The sequence below is a fragment of the Pelmatolapia mariae genome, linkage group LG7 (assembly GCF_036321145.2).
Source record: "Pelmatolapia mariae isolate MD_Pm_ZW linkage group LG7, Pm_UMD_F_2, whole genome shotgun sequence".
In the NCBI taxonomy this organism is placed as follows: Eukaryota; Metazoa; Chordata; class Actinopteri; order Cichliformes; family Cichlidae; genus Pelmatolapia; species Pelmatolapia mariae.
Window position 1 is genome coordinate 10,955,618 of NC_086233.1, and position 21,103 is coordinate 10,976,720.

The window sequence follows — 21,103 nt, forward strand, 5'->3', positions numbered from 1 at the left end:
ATTGAAAAACGGTGATTTGCCTTTATTTTTACACTCCTAATATGTTGAAAATATATTAATGTACTGTAATATGGCCCATTGTATTTGAAAACAACAGGAAAAATCTGTAACATTATTTACAATTAATCACCCTACAATTTACATAATAACTCTGTATGAATGACAATCTTTCCTGCTTTTTTCATTTGAATTTACGATTTACAACTGTATATTAATTACCTAAAACATACCATACTTTTAATTTTAACAAAATGTGAAAACATTGTTAGAATTAATGTGAAAGTTACGGTGAAATGTTTTTAATATCAATAACCTCAGGCTGTTTGATAAAACAGTATATGTTAACAGTACATACAAACAATTACTACTAATAAAAAAAATGTATATTTCTTTAAGTTCTAGAGTCTTACCAAGTATATCACAGTTACAATGAAAAAAAAATTTTTTGTGTTATAGGGAGGTTTAAATCATGGATTTATCAGTGTTCAGTCCGTGTTCAATCTGTTTGACTGTGATACCACCTTCTGAAATTAAAATTAATTGATCAAAATGAAATACAAAAAAACAATGAAATAATGTTAATAAATTGGTGTAGTTTTCAAGGTCAAGAGCAGTCAACGAATGTATTATAAAAGCTGTAACAATCAGTTTCCTTAAAGTCCATGCACGTTTGGGAGAAAATGCATCATGTGTCTAAACCGTCATATATATATATATATATATATATATATATATATATATATATATATATATATATATATACATGAACTTAGACGAGGAGGCTACTATGTTGTCAGAAATAGCTGTCTGACTTTGAGGTACTGCAACAGCAGAGGGCACCAATACTCCTTGGAAGCGCCAAATATTTAAAACCAAACCAACGAAGAAGAAGATAGCGCCACTTCTAACGGTCCAGACCGGACGGTCAGACAGACTCCTGCTCAGCAAGGGAGCCCAGCAGCAGCCTGCACCGAACCAACAACCTTCTCTTTCAATGTAAGTATATCATTACACTTGAAACGTATATCAGCTGTAACCATAGTTCGCTTAGTTTTCTTGTTGCGTTGAAAGCGTTCCTCTGTTACAGGCTTCGCCTTCAGTCCTGTTTGTTTCTGGAAAGTTCATGCTAATGCAGCAGGTTGAAGATTTTAGCTAGCTTTACTGTGAAACAAACGCCAGTTTAATTTACCAAAAGCAGCTAAAGACAGTGTTCCTTTTTGATTTCTGTGCCAAGTCAGTGAAGTCACTGAGGGGTTATGTATTTTATTGCGACCTGCTTCTGCCATCCTGACCATTGTAGAGGAAATTAAAAAAAAAATATGAGTTGGGTCAGTCATATACTCTGAATAAGCTCACTACACTTCTTAAAACTAAAACAACATTATCTGCTGAGGGTATTTCCAAGCTTTGTGAGGCAGTCAAGGGATCCAGAAATGTGTAACAGGTGAGGAATCAGCTGAGTCTTCATCAGATATAGTGTGTGACTTTAGTGATGGTCAGATATTCAAAAGTAGTATTTTTTTTTTTTTTTTTTTTTTTTACCAAAATCCATTATGTTTCAAACTACTGCTATACCAAAATGCCTTTGAAGTTGTTCATCCTTTACGTTATGGTAATAAATAGATAAAACTGTATTTAAAGGAACCTTGTTTTGCATGCTGTAGATAATTTGGGCTTACATTGCACTGGTGGCCTCTGCTTTAGTGGTACACAACATTTCTGTAGATACTGTTTAATGACGCAATCTGTTTTTCAGGGTGGTGATCCAAATCAGTGTGGAGCAGAATGCACCATAGAGATGTACAACTCTCCTGTTGAACACCTCAAGACTGAAGGTACACCAGATATAAAAGGAGTTAAGTTTGAGTCAGTTTTCAACTGTTTAAAATATTTTCACATCTGTCAGCCAGGTTTGCCATTTTGATTAGGACACAAGATTTTATGGAATTTTGTCATGTGATGTTGCGCTGTTTCATAAATTTTTTGTGAATAAAAAAAAAAAGAATGGTTCACCTACTCCATTCTGAATTGGAGCATCAAACAGTTTAAATACTCTGACTCTGATACCTCTTCAAAGCCGTGTGAGATCAGTCCTCAAACAAACTCTCAGCACAGTTAATATAAAACTGGAACTTTTTAAGGCTGTTGCCTCTCATGATTGATGACGTGGTGGAATGGAAGATGGAGCAGATGATTTTTACCCCACTGCATCCAATCGCGCATGTGCGAAGCCACTGCTGGCTGTGATGCGCAGCAGCAGAAGAAAAGGACCTGTGAGGCTCAGTAACAGAGATTTTATTAGAAAACTACAGATGTTTTGCGCTGAAAAATATAATTTTTTTCCCAGTGCATCATGATAACTTCATTTCAGTTTGTTTCTTTTCATCAACAAATAAAGGAGGTTACATATAAGCTACTTTTTTATAGCTCAAAACTTGTCTGAACACAAACTGCACTTTTTGGTCCACTGTGATGTATGTGGCTGAAGAAAACAAATTGCTGTTATTTTTAGGTTGTACAGTCCTGATCAAAAGTTTTAGACCATTTGAAAAATGGCAAAAAATCATATTTGCATGGTTGCATCTTAAGAAGGTTCCAAGTACAGCTTCAACATGCAACAAGAAGAAATATGAGTAAGGCAAAACATTTTTTGAGCATGCAATTTATTAAAAACAACGCTTAAACTGAAACAGGCTGTTTTATTCTACCTTGTTTTATTGATTTCAACGATGACATACAAATTTAGCAACTACAAGGTTAATCTTGATTTCAGAACAATTGTATGACCATTATACCCTCCAACCCCCCCAACCCGAATTCTCCCCCTATCAGGTCCACACTAGACAAGACACGGCAGAGAGCCAGTCTCTGTCCTCACACACACACACACACACACACACACAAAAAAAAAAAAACCGACTCAAAACCCATATATATATATAGCAAGCATAACCTCTAGATAACAACAATCCCCCCCCACAATAAAGCAAATACAAAAAAAAAAAGAAAAAAAAAAAAAAAAAGAAAAAAAAGAAAAAAGAAGGGAACACACAACAACAAAAACAACAAAAAACAAAACATTTTATAATGTAGCTTCACTCAGTTCAGTTCGGATTCAGGAAGTAAAATGATGGTATCCACCAGAAGGAGAAATGATTTCCAGATTTTGTTGAATTCCCTAATAGAACCTTTTAGAGAGAATTTAAGTTTTTCCAACTTTAAATTAAAGAGTACATCCCTCACCCATTGGTCATGAGTTGGGGGATGGGGGAGCTTCCACTTCAGCAGTATAAGCCTCCGAGCTAGTAAAGTGGTAAAAGCTAGGGCCTGTTTGAGGGGGCTAGATAAGTTCGAGTCGGGAGGAATACCAAAAATTGCGGAGAGTGGGTTAGGAGGGACAGTCTGGCCATATGCTTGGCTAAGTGTGTCAAATATATTCCTCCAAAAAGCACTCAGTTTCAAACAAGACCAAAACATGTGGACATGGTTGGCAGGCGATAGTCCGCATCTGCTACAGGCATCACTAACGGCTGGATAGATTTTAGATAATTTGTCATTTGTATAATGTACTTTATAGACCACCTTGCACTGAATCAAAGCATGACGGGCACAAATTGAGGACGAGTGAATCAATTTCAATGCAGAATCCCATTGCTGTTCTGGTAGGGTTGTCTGTAGCTCTTCCTCCCATCTCAGCTTAGTATGAGAAATGGATTTGGGGACCAAAGCATCTAGCATTTTATACAAGGCTGATATCAGTCTATTTTGATGAGGGTTCGTCTGCAGGATGATATCTAGACTTGTTTCTGGAGGCCTATTGGGAAAGTGAGGAAACTGCGTTTTTACAAAATCTCTAGTCTGAAGATAACGGAAAAAGTTAGAGTTAGGCAGGTCGTATTTAGATGATAGGTCAGCAAAGGATAGAAAAGTGCCCTGACTGTATAAGTCCTTGACCGTCCTTAGTCCTTTATCTCTCCAACTTCTAAAGACCGCATCAGTGTTTGAAGGTGGAAAATTACAATTTTTTGATAAAGGTGTTAGCAAAGATGGTCCAAGTAGCCCGAAATATTTTCTGAACTGTCGCCAAATAGTTACCGTTTCCTTAACTATTGGATTCTCCCCAACAAGGGTTGGAGAAAAAGGGAGTGGTGAGCTGAGTATTGATGATAATGAGTAACAGCTAGATGCAGTTTCCATTTGTACCCATGCTGGTACAGGGGGGTCGTTATGAACCCAATGTGAAGATTTTTGTATGTTAGCTGCCCAATAGTAGTGTCTAAAATTGGGCAGACCAAGACCACCGTCAGTTTTAAAGGACTGAAGAATAGACTTACGGATTCTAGCTTGTTTCCCTCCCCATATGAAATGTGACAGAATTTTTTCTAACTTGTCAAAAAATGCCTTGGTAAGAAGAATTGGGACATGTTGAAAAAGATACAAGAATTTTGGGAGGACACTCATCTTTATCAAGTTAACTCTCCCCGCCACTGACAATGGTAGAGAAGTCCAACGGTCACACTCTTTCCCAACATTTTCTAATAAGGATAGAAAATTTTCTTTCCTCATTTTAGGTATAGAAGAGGAAATAAAAACCCCTAGATATCTAAATCCGGTTTCTGTCCACTTAAAAGGCACTATTGAGTGGGGAAGGGCTCTGGCCAGGGAATTAAGGGGTTGCAACTCGCTTTTTTGATAATTGAGCTTATATCCTGACAATGTACCATATTGGTCCAGTATATCAAAAAGCACCGGAAATGAGTTTAAAGGGTCAGAAATGTACAGGAGCAAGTCATCTGCATACAGGGAAAGTTTGTGGGTCACACCGAACCTTGTAATACCTTTAAATCTATCCTCTGAACGCAACCATATTGCAAGAGGTTCGATGGCAATGGCGAATAGAAGGGGTGAGAGAGGGCATCCTTGCCTAGTGCCCCTCTCAAGTGGAAAGGGCAAAGACAAGTTGTTGTTAGTACAAATACAGGCAGATGGCGAAGAATATAGTAACTTAACCCAAAGAATAAAGTCAGCCCCCAAGCCAAACCGATCCGTCACCTCATAGAGGAAGCTCCATTCGACGCGGTCGAAAGCTTTCTCCGCGTCAAGAGATACCACAACCTCTGGAATTGAGTTGCACGATGTATAAATAATATTCAAGAGGCGTCTTGAATTGTCATATGAGTGCCTGCCGGCCATAAATCCCGTCTGATCAGAGGCAATAATTTGTGGCAAAACACGTTGTAACCTAAGTGCGAGGATTTTAGATAGTATTTTAAAATCAATATTTAAAAGAGAAATTGGTCTGTAACTGCTACACAACAGAGGATCCTTGTCTTTTTTCAAGATTAAACAGATAGTAGCTTCGGACAAAGTCTTGGGTAATTGACATTTTGAAAAGGCTTCATTATACATATCTTTCAACAATGGTGCCATAAGATCAGAATTGGCTTTATAGTATTCTGCAGAGTAACCGTCAGGGCCCGGCGATTTACCTGTATTTAAAGATTTAATGGCTTCTTGTATCTCTACTAAGGTAATAGGTCTCCCTAATCCCTTCGTCAGATCTCTATCTATTCTTGGAAAATGTATATTTTGGAGAATTTTTTCTGGTGAAGGGGGAGAGCTTGAAGTATACAGATTGGAATAGAAACCAACAAATATTTCATTAATTCCCTCTGGGTCCAATATTATGTCGCCCGCAGCAGACTTGATCTTTGGGATTAGCTTGGAGGTTGCTTCGGCACGGGCTTGATAGGCCAGGAGTTTCCCTGCCTTATCGCCGGATTCAAAGAAGCGTTGCTTAGTCTTAATTAGTTGAACCATAGCTGTTGCAGTGGTGGTTAAATTGAGACTAGCTTGAACTTTCACACGCTCTGTGTAGAGGTTAGGTTCTGGATTTGATGCATATCTGCCATCTAGATCTTTGATCTTATTCAATAAACTGGACGTGTAAAATAACTCTTTCTTCTTTAAATTTGAGACAAAGCCTATAAGCTGGCCTCTCATGTAGGCTTTCGACGTTTCCCATAATACACCTCTTGACACTTCAGTAGAGTCGTTCAACTCAAGGAAAAGTGAAAACTGTGATCTCAAAAAATTTGTGTAGTCATCCCTTATCAACAGGCTAGAATTAAATCTCCAATGTTTAATGGGTCGAGACGGGGTCGCTAATACCGCCTCAAAAGAAACTGGTGAGTGATCTGAAATGGCGATAGCATGATATTGACAATGACTAATTTTACAGAGAAACCTGATATCGACAAGGAAAAAGTCTATGCGTGTATATGTATGGTGGGGATGAGAAAAAAAGGAAAATGCTTTAGTACTAGGATTCGCATGTCGCCATGGATCCACAATCCCCAACTGAGATTTGAAAAATTCTAGGCTTTTAGCAGATTTACTCAGGGAACAGGCCTTAGTTGACGATCTATCCAACAGAGTGTCCTGAACAAAGTTAAAGTCGCCTCCAATAATAAGATGATAGTTTTCCAAATTTGGGAGTGAAGAGAAAAATTTAGCTATAAAAGAGCCATCGTCCCAATTCGGCCCGTACACGCTAGCCAGTATCACAAGTGAGCCCTGCAAGTTTCCTGACACAAGTGTGAAACGGCCATCTGGATCAGCAATAACTTTATGTTGCTCAAACAAAATATTATTACGAATAAGTATGGCTGTCCCTCTAGCCTTGGCGTTAAATTTAGAATGATATATATTGCCGATCCAGTTTCTCTTGAGTCGCCTTACTTCTTTATTGCAGAGATGAGTCTCTTGAAGAAAAAACACATCTCCTTTAAGCTGCTGTAAATGCGCCATAACTTTGTTGACTTTGGTTGCATTCCCCACACCTCTCACATTCCAGGAGACAATTCTAAGACCATTGATTGTATTTGACATACCTTACTGTATTCAGACAGGTCTTTGATTTGACGAGTTGACAATGGCCAGAGGAAAACTGGTGTCTGTATTTGAGATAATAAACTGTGAACAGAGCAAAGGAAGAAAAACACACACAAAAAAAACAGAAACAGAAGAGAACCCCCCAAAAAAAAACCACAAGAAAGAAGGAAAAAACACAGAACCCCCCCACAAAAAAAAACCCCACAAAAAAACAAACAAACAAGAAACAAAAAAAAAAAAAAAACAAAAAAACAAAAAAAAAACAAAAACATGAATTGGACCTGAAAATCCCCAAAAACAACACTTGCGAATGCAACATCTCTATCAAAGGGCTTCCCTGTAGTGGCAAGGTCTCACTATGAAAATATACCTATTCAATATTCCGCTAGAAAAAAAAAAAATTAAATAAAATATAAAATAAAAAATAATTAGAAACTAGGATGTATCTTACTATACAAAAACGGACAAAAAAAAAAGCACAAAAAAGGCAGGCTAAGGTATTGTTGTCCGCCATTTGTGCATGCCAGGAATCAGACTGTAGGAGAAGTAATAATGATGAGAGAGTGTGTTTATATAAAGTAAAACAGTATACACATATATATACGTAGCAGACTAGCATACCAACAGCGATATTAGAACAAAGTGTAAACAGGGGTATTGTAAAGGAAAATATGAAAAAAAAAAAAAAAAAACAGAAAAAAACAATGAGGTTAGAATTACTCGTACCATACTGTCCTCTAGGTAGCAGACCTCAAACTAAAATGTCATGAGTCCTTCTACTGGAGTGGCAGGATCCAGCCATAACTCTCAAATCAGGTTCCCAGAATGTTAGAACTCAGGGGACGGTGTGAGGCGATGTAGCTCCGAGCGTCGCCTGGTGACGCCAATCGTCTCCGGCTCCCCTCGTCAGACACAACAAACAGCCTGGCCGGGTAGCGGAGTTGAGGCTTGAGTCCAAGATCATACAACTCCTTCATAACTTCGCGGTAAGCGGACCGTTGTTCCAGCACCTCAGGGCAATAGTCCTCGACAATGTGGATAGGGGTGTCCTTATATTTCAGTTTACCCCGCATTTCCCGAGCTTTGCGCACAACGAGCTCGCGGGTCTGGTAGCTATGGAAACAGACAACAACCGCTCGGGGTTTCGCGTTGGGGCCTGGCCTTGCTACCAGCGCCCGGTGGGCTCGGTCCAACTCCGGGGCCGTTTTCAAAACGTCCACTCCAAATATGTCCACAAGCATCTGAGAAAAGAACACAGTTGGCCTAGGCCATTCAATATTTTCAGGAATCCCCAGTAGGCGAATGTTGTTGCGGCGGCTCCTGCTTTCGACGTCGATTAGCCTAGCTCTCAGCTTGTCGTTATCCTCCACCACTACTGCCAACTTAGCCACCACGTCCTGGAGCTCCGTATTTGTAGTTGTTGCCATGATTTCCAAAGCTGTAATCCGTTGGTCGTGGCTGTTGAGAGTAGTTTGGATGCTGTCCAACTTGTTTTCAAGTCGCTGAACGGATGTCTTAAATTCTGCCGAAAGCGAGGCTTTGTGCTCATCCAGCGTGGACTTTAGCATAGCCATGATAGCCTCATTAGCCGCACCGAGCTCATCTCTTTTTTGCTCCTGGTTCCTGGTGTTTCTACTGGTCATCTTGGCAGATTACACCGGACAAACAATACCGCCAATACAATACAATACACTTTATAGCGGGTAGTGAGAAATTATCAAGTAGTTGTGATAAAAGTAGGAGCCCTGTGAAGAGCGACTATTCCGACATGCCGTCAACCGGAAGCCCTCAGGTTGTTAGCTTTTAACTGGTGCAAATCTCGAAACAGGCTGTTTTACTGGTGATCAAAAGTTTAGGACCACACCTCCAGAAAACATGGGTAAACCCCCAAAACAGAAAGTTCCAAATTTTAACTCAGTAATTAATTGGTCCGCTGTTCTTGTTGATCACTTCATGCAAGCGTTTCCGTGAGGTGAGTGGGAACATTTCTCCAAGTGGTGAAGATGGCCACACGAAGGGCGTCTACTGTCTGGAACTGTTGTCCATTCATAGTTGGATTTAGATCAGGGAAAGATACAGGATGGTCCAAAAGAGTGATGTTATTCTCCTGGAAGAAGTCCTTTGTCCTGTGGGCATTGTGTACTGTAGCGTTGTCCTGTTGAAAAACCCAGTCGTTACCACAGAGATGAGGGCCCTCAGTCATGAGGGATGCTCTCTGCAACATCTGGACATAGCCTACAGCCTTTTGACACCCTTGCACCTCCTGAAGCTCCATTGTTCCACTGAAGGAAAAAGCATCTCCCCAATCATTGTGGCACCCACTCGTCTGTAGGGCGAAGAAAACATCTCAGGTGGGATCTGCTTGTCATGCCAGTAAGGTTGGAAACCATCAGGACCATCAAGGTTGCATTTTTTTACAGAATAAAAAAAGTTTATATTTTTTTCTCATCAGAGAATTAGTTTTTGAAGCCCTTCAGTCTCAGATGCCATTTGATGGTTATGGGGGTGCAATCGGCACCACTAATGGCCTTAATTCGGGTTGAGGATTTTTTACGTCTTCCACTTCACGTTTTTGTTCCATAACACCCAGGATTATTTAAGAAATGACCATCTTAACTGCATCCCACCTCAGCAGCGATGGCATGCTGTGAGAGACCCTACTTATGCAGTTCAACAAGCCGACCATGTTCAACAAGGAAAGTTGTTTTTGCTTTTGCCATCAGAACATCCTGACAGTCTGACTACCTGACAGAAAATGACAATGAATCCACAGTTTTGCACAGATTTGACCTTTTAAAGGCATGTGGTCCTAAACATTTGATCAGCTGTAAAACAGCCTGTCCCAGTTTAAGTTTGTGAAATGTAAGTTAAATGTTTTGTCTCACTCCCATTTCTGCTTGTTGCATGTTGTTGGAATCTTGTTAAGATCCAACCATGCAAAAGATGTTTGTTTTTTTTGCCATTTTTCAAGTGGTCTTAAACTTTTGATCGGGACTGTATTTAATAATCGATTAGTTTCTTCTGAATGGATTAAGAATGCTTTTTTTCCCACAATGCATCACAATTGTAAATCATACGATTAATTGAGTCAGCTCTATTAGATGTAAGATTGTATATTTGCTTTTGAAATTGTCAGTTTGCTTTATTGTGCTTTGTATTTGCTTTCAGACTGCAAGGAAAGAATGCTAATCTACAGCGAGCATCTGAAGAACAACATGCCAGTCCTCCAGCACATTGATCCAAAACCTGTTCCAGTTCCTCAGACACTGTCAGAGACTGTTTTGAAAGCCCTTTACTATCAATCTGGATAAAAAGAAACTTTGGCAACCACTGCAAGTATCAAGTGTTTTAAATTTTGTTTGACTGTTTATTATGTACTTATTTGTTTTTAGTTGTATTAAGTTTGATATTAATTAGATCAGTGCCTTTTTAGTCATTAATTTGATTATTAAGTATTAATTGTTTAAGGCAGCACGGTGGTACGGTGGTTAGCACTGTTGCTGCTCAGCAAGAAGGTCCTGAGTTCAATTCCACCATCAGGCCGGGGTCTTTCTGTGTGGAGTTTGCATGTTCTCCCCATGTTTGCGTGGGTTCCCTCCGAGTACTCTGGCTTCCTCCCACCGTCCAAAGACATGCAGTTTGTGGGGATAGGTTAATTGATTAATCCAAATTGCCCATAGGTGTAAATGTGAGTGTGAATGGTTGTCTGTCCCTGTGTGTTAGCCCTGTGACAGACTGGCGACTTGTCCAGGGTGTACCCCGCCTCTCGCCCTATGACAGCTGGGATAGGCTCCAGCGCCGCGACCCTGAAAAAGGATAAGTAGAAGCGAATGGATGGATGGAAGTTAACTATTTAATTTAATCATTGTCTCTACTGGTTTTTATTAATGTTTCTAGCAAATTATGACAAAAAGTCAAAGAATGTAAGTTTTATGCCAGTTAGCCCTATTATGTTTATTACCTCATTTGTTGGACCTTAATTTTTTTAGACGACATTCTGTCTGCAACAGCTGCCAATAATTTCATGTAAAAATGAACTTTTAAATAAAAAGGCATGTTTTGTATTATACAGCTCTTCTGTGCTTTGTCAATAGGACACGGTAAACAAGCTTATTAAAATGTATTCACTGTGAATTTTACATTTATCAACAAGTATGCCGTTATGTATTCTGCATTATCACTATATTTTCCACGGTGAAATTCTGGCAACCACAGCTGCCAGTATTCAACTTTTTAATGTTTATTTTATACAGTTTCACTGTATTTTACAATGCAAAACTGTAATCAGGTTAATGGAAGGTTTGTTGCTTTTACATGAGTTACCATGAACAGGTTTATGATTCTTTATTGTGAATTTTACATTTATCAACAAAGTATACCGTTATGTATTCTGCATTATCACTATATTTTCCACGGTGAAATTCTGGCAACCACAGCTGCCAGTAATTTACCGTAATATTCAACTTTTTAGGTATGATACCGTATTAGTTTATACAGTTTCACTATATTTTACAAAGTAAGACTGTAATCAGTTTAACGGAATGTCTGTTGTTTTCACATGAATTTATGTTTAAATTCAGTCATTTACTGTAAAAGAAATAATTATTATTTACTGTGAAATTTAAGGTTACCAAAATAGGATACCGTTTTGTGTTCTACATTTACAATTTATTTTTCACGGTGAAATTCTGGCAACCACAGCTGCCAGTAATTCACCGTAAATTCTACAATATTTTTTTTACAGTGCATTGACATCACAAGGTAGAAGCTGCAATCAGTTTTTAGGAAAGTGAGTTTAATAAGAGTAGGTAAAATAATGCAGTAATTTCTTAGATTTTATAATACCTTTATAAATCATGTTGGCTACAGCATATTTAGCAGTGCAACAAGAGCATTAGACAAACAAACATACAAATAAATAAATAAACAGTCAACAACAACAAAAAAGTTAGTACCCAGGGATAAAAATGTTGAGTATGAAAGGGAAACCTAATGGACAGATGTGATGCCTGAACAGTGGTGGCTTTAAGTGATGTATCAACTTAAACATGCATCCACAGTCTATGTTACATAAGTACGATGATCGGTGGTGACGACTGGCGCCGCTTTGGAAGCAGAAACTGTTGGTTTGAAAGCACTTAGTGTCTCCTTGTGGCGGGACTCTTATACTGTACTGTGAGATGTCGAGCAGTGACCCCCCCCCCCCCCCCCTCGGTCACTCTGGCACAGCTGGCTGCCAGCGGAGCTCACGGGCATGTCACTGCAACCCCTCATCTGGGGCTCTCCTCAGCTCGTTCGGGGATAGTGGCACGGTTGCCTCTTCATTGGTCTTCCTTGGTCTCTTGTGCTCTGAGGGCCTCTGGATGTCTGGAGCCTGGATCTCCTCCATACCTGCTTCATGACCTGTAGGACTGGGCTATGGCCCCCCACACCCTCTAGCAGATCATTACATGAAGGAACCTTTTAAATACAAGCGCGCTCATGCTCACAGGTGAACACAAGGGTGCTCACACAAACAAACTACACCCTTTTTGGCTCCTACCTCAAAGCACAATGTGCGCTATCGATCTTACGTGCTGCACAATAATATTCAATATTTAGTATTTACTGTTATATTCACATAGATCATCGCGATGATGTTTTTTATTATATTGCTCTCTTTTTTTTGCTTGTTTTCTCTTTTTTCTTTCCTAACAGGTGATCCAGGTGATTGATATATGTATTTTATGTTTGTTTGTTTTGTTGGTTTTTGTTTTTTGCCCTTTATCACCGTTCCTCTTCCCCGCTGTTTTTCTTTCCCTCTTTCTTTCTCCGTTTTCTTTTCCCCAGTCAAATCTGTCCCATGTTTAGCAAGTGAAAATAAAACAAAATAAACAATAAAAGCAAAGGTGAATCAAATAGATCAATACGGCAAGGCTGGGATGGTCCATTTGGTAAAGTAAATCCGTTGGGCATCTTTCTTTGTCTTTAGACAATAATTCTGATGGCAAAAGAACCAAACGGGACAGGCAAAAAAAAAAAGAAAAAAAAAAGATGTTGAGCAGTGTCAGTAGTATGCTAGAAAGTGATACATTAAAATTTCTGGGGTCACCATGAAGAGCTTACTTCCTTTCTTGCTCAGTGTGGAAAATGTGATACTTAATGGATTGAAAAGAAAAATGATGGCACCCTTGTAGTTCACACAAGTGGTGATGATTCAGGGTTTTAATTTGTAAGGTTTGAATTTTGAGCCATCATAAATTTTAAACCAGGAAAGTATACTATTTAACATATGTTAAGTCAAAGCTAATATAGCTGCTCATATATAGCTACTTATAATTTGAAGAGCTACCTACACCAAGAGTAGACTTCCCAGAATGGAAACAGCACTCTTTGTGTGGTTTGAGAAAACAGTCAAGTTGTTAAGAACTATGACTGAGAAGAATCCGCCTGTGTACAGCAGCAGGCTGCCTTCCTAGAATTTGGATATCCCCCGTGCGCTCGTCTCTGCATTATGTGCATTACCTCTCTTGGAAAATTAAAACCACAGCAGCTTTTTATAGTTTTCTTCATTCACTATCAGGTTACACCAAAAGTCTACTCTGAAGAAGATTATTCAAAACATGCAACGCAAGTCACCAATCCCAGCAAATTCACCCCTAAGTCAGACTGTACAATACAGAAAATCAAAGAGCTACATCTCAGACTCTACAGGCTTCAGTTAGCATGTTAAATGTGAAAGTTCAGTTAGAAAAAGACTGAACAAAAACGGCCTGAGTTGAGCAATTAACCAAAGTGACAAACATTGCTCTAAATAATACTCCCCTAATCCAAGTAGTCACCCAAACCTGGACGTGGATTTAGAGGCCTGAGGGCCATCTCACACATTTATTCAGAATAAAACAAGTTTCAATTAAAATTAAACAAATCAAAATCTTGTGGACATATGCCTTTTACATGTTGGCAAAATGTTTAGGATGAGATGGAGATATAACACTCATGCACCCTGAAAATTATGAAGGTCTAAATATGTATCAAAGGGACTCACTGAACATCAGTGGATTTCTATGGGGCAAACGTACTTAAACTAGCCACTGTGACCATTGCGGCAGAGCAGAATGAATGATACTGATGGGAACTATGAGGGTTTGTAGTTAAATTCCTGCTCTTACAGGATCAGCGAGTGTCTGTTTAAAGATTATTAACATACTTTTACATCACTATGGAACACCAGCATTTCTGCAGAGGACAGAACCACCTGCTTTAATCTACCATGATGCTCTGTGTTATGTTGTCATGGCAGTATGAAGTCAAATAAATACAAATATACAAAATGCACATTTGAAGGAGGACAAGAAGACAGGCAACTGGAAGAGCTTTTGAAGCAGGAAAACTTTTCTGGATTTCTCTTAATTTAACTGGAAATTTTGCGAATACAAGTCAAGGAGGAAACAAGGAGGCAGCTGGTTGGATTATATCTGAGGACAGGACGCATGAAGGAGAAGCATGAGGAGAGAGAAAACAGCAGAGCGATGGTGCAGAGCTAATCGTGGATCAAGTCGAAGAAGCAAGCATCAAAACTGTGAGTAAACATAACACACAAAGACTTACAAATTACTGTGCTGATTAAGGAAACATTAAATTTGGTTAGTTTGGGGTCTGCAGCTTCAGGTTTGTGGGTTCAGTTGGTCTCAAAATTGAGGAAAGACAAAAAATGTTTCTTTTGAAAGGATGTTGGAGAATTCTTACTGTAAGAAATATCTGGGTGTGCATCTGCTTTTATTTAAAAAAGTTGAATTTTATTTAGTCACACTGGAAAGGGAAAATTGGAGGATCAGGACAATAATGTGGCCAGATTTACTGTTTCCTTAATCAGAACAATAATTTTGATCTGAACTAGAAATTTTGAAATGGGTTATTTTCTTTCTTCTCTACTGATCACTGTGTTAAAGGTTGAGTTACTTGTCAGTCTACATTTATGTTAATGGTACTTTTAAAAAATGCAGTTTATTCGTAATTTTGTAGAAAAAAGCTCTGCACCTGTGAGAAAAAATAGGTATCCACATCCCCAAAATCACTGTGGATCAGAGTAGCTAAGCCCTGGTTAACTGCAATTATATCACAGGAGATGAAAAATATTGGAATGATTGAAAGAAAAAAAGATTGCTTTAGGGTTTGAAGATTTGACTTTCTTATTGAAAGAAACGAAAACTAATCTATGTGTGACACTGAGAAAAAAACTGAAAGCTTGAAAGATCTGGAGGTCCAACTGTTGTTATACAAATGTGCAAACTTGTTTTAATGACATTAGAAAGAAAAATGGGATGTTTAAAAAGGTAATATATAAAATTGTTTTTTATATTACTTGAAAAAATGATGTTGGTTAGCGCTGCTGTACTTGGAAGAATGCTGGGTCACTAGTAAGCTGAGATTTAATGTGATAAACTGAGGAAAGGTAATATAATCTACACACTCGCTATTATTGTTGTAATCAATACACCAGTTAATATTTTATCAAACATCATTTATAATTGGTGATCTATACAAGTTTTAAGCAATAATATTTATTTGCATTCCCAATTAATTTACAAAATCTAAAAACGAATCTTGGTTTTTTAAGAAAAAAAAAGACGTTTCTGACTGACTTCAAACTTTTGAGCTGTAGTGTAGATTGCAATGCTAGTGTATAGTTATCTATTACAGAAGAATATATAGAAGTATGAGGACAGGGAGACACTGTAAAAAAGTTATGAGCTGTCTTGCTGCAGAGAAAGTGGAGTCTGTCATCCTTGAAAAGCTCCCAAGATAAGCAGCTGGCAGGTTGAATGATGCTCTGCCTCTGTGGTCAAGTACAGACATAGGCCTTAAGCAACCATGAGCCACTGATAAGCGTGACAGATTAGGAAACATGCATGAAGTGCATTAGTTAGATACGTATGAGCCACTAATAGGAGAAAATGAGCACGCAATAAAGTGGACTTGTTAGGGAGAGATTGCCATCAGACTTAAAACACTCCAACTCAATTTTTGATGATAGACACAGCTAAAAAAAAATGAGCGTTTTGTTGACACTGATGACAAAATCCTGATCAGATACAGACAGACACATGCATACAACACACACTACTGCTCAAAGGTTTGTGGTCAGATTCAAACTGTCGTTTTTTAATTAATAATTTACATTTACTTTAAAATATATTTTTTTAAAAATTTATAAGAAATGTTTTCACAGATGTGTGTTTAATGAATCATTTATGTTAAATCACCCATGATGCATTAGGAAATGTCTACACACTTATACATGGGGCCATTTTTAGTAACAATCACTGCTTTATGGACCGATCACATGGTTATAAACCAGGTGAAAATTGACTTCAAACTTTTGAACTGTAGTGTAGATTGCAATGATAGCGTATAGTTATCTATTACAGAAGAATATATAGAAGTATGAGGACAGGGAGACACTGTAAAAAAAGTTATGAGCTGTCTTGCTGCAGAGAAAGTGGAGTCTGTCATCCTTGAAAAGCTCCCAAGATAGGCAGCTGGCAGGTTGAATGATGCTCTGCCTCTGTGGTCAAGTACAGACATAGGCCTTAAGCAGCCATGAGCCACTGATAAGCGTGAGAAATTAGTCCACTTAATGCATGTTTCCTAATTATATACATATGAGCCACTAATAGGAGAAAATGAGCACGCAATAAAGTGGACTTGTTAGGGAGAGATTGCCATCAGACTTAAAACACTCCAACTCAATTTTTGATGACAGACACAGCTAAAAAAAAAAGAGCGTTTTGTTGACACTGATGACAAAATCCTGATCAGATACAGACAGACACATGCATACAACACACACTACTGCTCAAAGGTTTGTGGTCAGACTGAATCAGTCGTCTTTTAATTAATAATTTACATTTACTTTAACATAATATTACATGAAATTTATCAGAAATGTTTTCACAGATGTGTGTTTAATGAATGATTTATGTTAAATCACCCATGATGCATTAGGAAATGTCTACACACTTATACATGGGACCATTAATAGTAACAATCACTCCTGTGTGGACCGATCACATGGTTATATACCTGGAACACATCTGATGAGTACAAACAGAAAATGGGATGATCCATCACAAACTTCAACAATTTGCTGTTTTTAATCCGCACAATGATTTTGGTTTGTGCTGATATCTTTGGAAAAAGGTTTTGTGACTGACAAGTTGGGATGTAACATCACAAACTGACATCTGGCAACACGATGTACCAAATGAAAATGGGCCTCTGTAGATGTCATGGTTCCCTTGCCCTCTTTTTCTGGCCTGCTTCTTTCTCTCTCTCCTCTTTCGGTGCATGCCTGTGTTGTTGTCCGTGTGCTTGTCTTTTTTAGGGGATGCTCCTCCACCTTCCCGTCTCTCAGTCACTTGTGAACAATCAGCTGATTACTCGCCTGTTCCTCACGAGGTCTTCATGCTGGCTTCTAAACAAGCAGATCATTGCAGTACCAAGGTAACATATCATGCCACAGTTTCATTTCCATCAGTTCTTGCCTTTGCTCACTCTCCGTTTCTGTGCAGACGTTTCAGCGTTACGGATCTCCGCAACCTTCTGTGACAGTGTCTGAGTGTGCCTCCAGACAACCTTCACTACCTCTGCCCCGTCTCCTGGAGCCCATAGTGTTTATCCTGTATTGATAACTATCTGTAAATATACCTGTAAAACTTTACCACAGTGTCTCATCATCATTCTGTTGTTTTCATAACAGTACACTGTAGAAATAATGGACTGTGTATTAGGTATTGAGGTCATAGTGAATGTAGTTTATTAGTGTGTGTCGTAGTATGATTTTGTTGTTGATAGGATTTAAGATTACAAAATAGAAAATAGTCCTGGGATGGGAACAAAGAACTGGGGTGCAGGGAAGTGGGGCAATTAACCCCCAAATACAGGACAGTAGCAAGATTTACTGAGGGTGAGGGGCAGACAATTGCCAATGTACATTACCTTAAAAGGAGATGGGGGTCAGGGTGTCAGCACCCCGGGCTACTTTACCAGTGTTTTTCCATTGTGGGGGATTTACTGTAGAAATTGGAGACCAGAGACTATAACTGTAACTGTTGTGTGAAACTCTTCAGATCAGCCTTTAGAGTAGGACTGCACAGGATGCAGTGTGCTGATCTCCAGATGCATCTGTAAGGAAAATGGGTAATAAAAGGATTGTGTGAAATTTGGAAACATCTCTGCGTGATCTCTACCAAGACAAAAAGAATCGGAGAGACCGACGTTGTCTCAACAACACTAAATCTCATTTGTGATTTATGATAAATGTTACCATTAATTATTTATATTTCTTTACGCTTCTGATTAATTTCGTAAAACATCAAAAAGATTTTCACTGTTGTCAGTAAATAAGACATTTCTAATTCTCTACAGACTTTTGAGCTGTAGTATAGATTGCAATAATAGTGTATGGTTATTGTTTATAGCAGATGAAATAGAAGTATCAGGACAGGGTGTGAATAAAAGTTATGAGTTGTGTTGCTGCAGAGAAAGTTGTTCACTCTGGTGAGGTCTAATGAGTCTAATGGGAGGCTGAGCCTTCAGCTTTCCTGTCCCTGTCCTGTTTAACCAGAAACGCTCTCGTCTTTTAACATTAAACTCATACCTTTCCTTTTTGATCAGTCTTATAGCTACAGCTGGATCAGCTGACCCTGTCCCATCCTTTAGTTATGCTGTTATAGGCCACAACTGCTCATTAACTTCCCATCATGCACTGAGCACTTCTGTCTTTTACTCTCAGTGCGTTAATATATCACTACTGCGTGTCAGTAACGTTGGTCCTCTTCCTCCCATCATGTGTTTTGTCTTGTCCTTTTTTTCTTATTTTGTCTTTTCTGTCATCCCCAACCACTTTGCTCATCCTTGAGCCTCATTCTGCCGAACATTTCTTAAAAGGGCTTTTTTCCATCCCACCATCCCCAAGTGCTTGCTCATAGGGGATTATTTAATTGTTAGGGTGTCTCTATTATTTTTAAGGTCTTTTATTTATTATATTTAACAATTATTATTGTAAAATGGTGCTATATAAATCAAATGTACTCAAATTAAACTCCCACTCAAACCTCAAGTCGTCTCACCCAATTTGGAAGTCCAGCCTAAAAGAATACTACAATATCAACCAGAAATTAGAAGCATAGCCAGCAGCTGTTATATTTAGTTTCTAATTTAATCATTTTGGCTGGCTGAAAAATAAACACTCATAAAAGATCATTGTTTCATTGTCTGGTTTAATCTTTTTCCATTTATCGATTATCCAAGTCCTTAAAACACACACATGTAGATATGAATAATTCAGTCATAGAAATGTGGAGATTACAGCTGTCTCAAGGCAAGCTGCCATGGTTGCTACTGTATATCATCTGAGTTGGTGAAATCGTACTTCAGAATTGGTTTTAGTAGCAAGGAAAAATGAGCTAAAATAACCAGAAAAAATGAGCTAAAATAACCAGAACACAACTTAAAATGCTTTTCACCAGGGGTTTTAGCTCATGAGCTAAAACTCCCTGGTTTTAGCTCATAAACACAGTGTGGTGATAAGTATTAGGTTGTACCAAAAAAAGGGCTGGTAATAATAATGGATTGCATTTATATAGCGCTTTTCAATACCCTCAAAGCGCTTTACAATTCCACTATTTATTCAATCTCACATTCACACACTGGTGGAGGCAAGCTACAGTTGTAGCCACAGCTGCCCTGGGGCAGACTGACAGAACCGAGGCTGCCATATCACGCCATCGGCCCCTCTGGCCATCACCAGTAGGTGAAGTGCCTTGACCAAGGACACAACGACCAAGACTGTCCGAGCCGTGGCTTGAACCGGCAACCTTCCGATTACAAGACGAACTGCCAACTCTTGAGCCACGATCTAATGGACAGATGCGAGGTTATCGATGGTTACATCCTTGTGCAATAAAGAGGGTGAATGTTGTATCACACAACAGCTGATCAATTTGTTTCACTAACTCATCTAAATAAGGAATTTTGTAGCGGAAATAGTAATTATAGCAGTTTGTTGCGGAACAGTAATGTCCATATCAACAACTTTTTTCTTGTGGCTCTAATACTCCATCGTAGGATAAAGCCTCTCCGTCTTCTCTGTAGCTCAGTTACTTGATCTAAATCCTCGATCAGCTGTGTGCTGAGCTATGGCCCAGTTAGATGTTAATGTGTGTTCTTATGTTGTGTTATAGTGACAGCTGTGTGTACTGGTGTAGGAGCAAGTAAGCAGTTTATTTATCTTTAACTAATTTGAATCAAAGCCCGATCCATGTCTGATACATGTCTTGTCTTCCTGCAGTAGGTGCTGTAGTTGCTTCTCCTGCTCTTCTGGGAGCTGCAGGTTTCAACTCAGCTGGAATAGCTGCAGGCTCCTGCGCTGAAGGCGTGATGCCGTCTGCTGCAGCTTCTAATGGAGGAGAAGTGACAGCCGGAAGTGTGGTGGCTGTTTTGCAGTCAGCAGGAAAATAAATAATTAGACGTTTTATTAGGATTTTACAACATGCAAAAAGAAGAAGTTCATGGCTTTGGGCCTTGGATTCCAGGCCGGAGTTGAGTCCTCAACCTGTAGTCTGACTTGGAAGAAGAAAACTAAATCTTGTGTACCCCATTGCAGTGTGAGTGTGGTGGTTTCTTACTGGTCAATATTAGAGCTTACCACTTTCTTGTACGGGAGCCATTTTGAGCCGTACGTAATATTTGGCGTTTGTCGACAGGATTTGTGACCAACATACAAAACCACCTGCCTTAGACTGATCAATATGGCTGATGAACTATCTGAAACCGTTAATATGGTGTCACCATTTTTTATTGGTGCACCCTGTGTACCAGAATTTTGTGGCTTAACACTAATTATGAAGACTGGGAGAGCCAGATTAGTGCAATGCTCCATGCTCAAAAGTGGTCTATAGAACAGCAATGTGATTTTGTGCTGAGTGCATTAGGAGAACCACAATGTGAAATTCTTATTTTGGAGCAAGTGGAGTGGGATACGCCAGATAAGATCTTTCTTCAATTTAAAGAACTGTATGGGGACAAAACAGCTGTGGGTACTGTGAGAATCAAAGGAAATTGCTTCATTATTACAATATATTTCATAGCCTTGCCAATAGCATTAATCACACAGCTTATAGCTTCAAGTTGGCCTTGAAACATTTAAACATACTGACACCATATT

At 38.9% G+C, this 21,103-nt stretch overlaps 1 long non-coding RNA gene across 1 annotated transcript; it reads left to right on the forward strand.

Annotated features, from left to right (window-relative positions):
• The first annotated feature begins 910 nt into the window (after window positions 1–910).
• LOC134631956 (uncharacterized) lies at window positions 911–10,886 on the forward strand. Its single transcript, XR_010094426.1, has 3 exons — window positions 911–996; window positions 1,757–1,835; window positions 10,063–10,886. It is a non-coding gene; the product is annotated as an uncharacterized LOC134631956 (long non-coding RNA).
• Window positions 10,887–21,103: the final 10,217 nt, after the last annotated feature.